The sequence below is a fragment of the Choristoneura fumiferana genome, chromosome 14, assembly GCF_025370935.1.
Source record: "Choristoneura fumiferana chromosome 14, NRCan_CFum_1, whole genome shotgun sequence".
NCBI lineage: Eukaryota > Metazoa > Arthropoda > Insecta > Lepidoptera > Tortricidae > Choristoneura > Choristoneura fumiferana.
The window spans coordinates 1,674,968-1,676,511 of record NC_133485.1 but is presented as its reverse complement, the minus strand read 5'-3'; the positions used below and the strand labels follow the sequence as shown (position 1 = coordinate 1,676,511).

At 33.5% G+C, this 1,544-nt stretch overlaps 1 non-coding gene across 1 annotated transcript; it reads right to left on the bottom strand.

Moving 5' to 3' along the window:
• Nucleotides 1-845: 845 nt before the first annotated feature.
• On the bottom strand, nucleotides 846-929 carry TRNAL-CAG (transfer RNA leucine (anticodon CAG)). The gene has a single exon. It is a non-coding gene; the product is annotated as a tRNA-Leu (tRNA).
• Between the last annotated feature and the right edge of the window lie 615 nt (nucleotides 930-1,544).

Genomic DNA, 1,544 nt, shown 5'->3' with positions numbered 1-1,544 from the left:
GTAGAATTTTCCCCGATTGTAAATAGCATCGTTGGATATTTTCTCAACATACGTAGACAGTTTACTAATCACTTCGCTTTCATCTGCTACTTTTATGATCGTCATTCTTAGAATTCTATAAAACAGAGAAAGAAAATTGACAACAAACTAAACAAACAACCAGTGAACGAATAACAGCAATCCCACAGCCGGACAGCGCGCGAGTGCAATGATGATGAATGAATGACATTCAATGTCATTGACAGATGATGAGCGATTAGCGAGCGATTGCATGTGGGAGCACCCTACGAACAACGTCGCAAAAAAAACGGAACTAAAATAATAACGCAGTTATCATGCAAAATTTAACTTTTTCCAATTCTCCGTTAACCACTGCTTTGAATTTTGAGTTGCTCTATTCATATACAAAATAAAGACCGTTGACAGGCAACTAGAGCAGCCAAAAGCTATCTTTTGTTCGTGATTTTATATGTTTGAATTTGGAACAATGAAAATATAAATAAACTAATAAAGACGTCGCACTGTAATAATAATTATTATTATTTGTAGTCGTAGCATTACTTATTTTTATAACTTTGGCCACTTCAATCTTTTTGTATGTAGTTGACTGTACTTAGCCACTCACGTGATTGCTTATTTATGTAATAATAATAATTATTATTTGTAGTCGTAGCATTATTTATTTTTATAACTTTGGCTACTTCAATCTTTTTGTATGTAGTTGACTGTACATAGCCACTCACGTGATTGCTTATTTATTCCGAGGAAGCAACAACCTTTCAACAGTGCAGGCGGCAATATTCGTGAAGTTTGAAGGTAAACATAAAAAATAAAAATAAAAAGATTGTCAGAAGTGGGATTCGAACCCACGCCCACAGAAGTGGACTGCGACCTGAACGCAGCGCCTTAGACCGCTCGGCCATCCTGACGATATAACAAGTGATGAAATTATAAATTTATTTCTGTTATATTTATTAGTACAATCTGACTGAATTTATTAACCGACTTCAAAAAAGATGTTATCCATTCGGTTGTATTTTTTTATTATAATTAATATTATTTTTTGTTTGTTACCTCAGAACTCCGTCATTTGTGAACCGATTCGAATTTTTTTTTTGTAACTCGGAAACTATTAGATCCGGCAGTTGAATTGAAATTGGGTGGGGGGGGGGGGGGTTTAATCCCGTGGGAATTTCCAAAAAATACGTTTTAAAGTTCATTAAACCCTTTTTTGGCATTAAGAACTAAGAATAAGTCTTAGTATTACATGTTTTGAGTCTGTTATTTTATTACTACCTATTACGTTGCAGCCGTTCAATCCATAAACCAACTTTCACTTACTATGCTTTTCACTGTGACAAGTGTGACTCGAAGAAGTGATGTTACTGCGTTCTATATAAAATAACTACAATAAAAAAAAATATATAATTGCAATTGTGTTTCGCTACCATAGAAACTTACTAGTAAAATTTCATAAAAACGTTCTTACTTTGTATTTAAAAAAAAAAAAGTTTTCTTAATTGGTGATTCGAACTCACCACAGA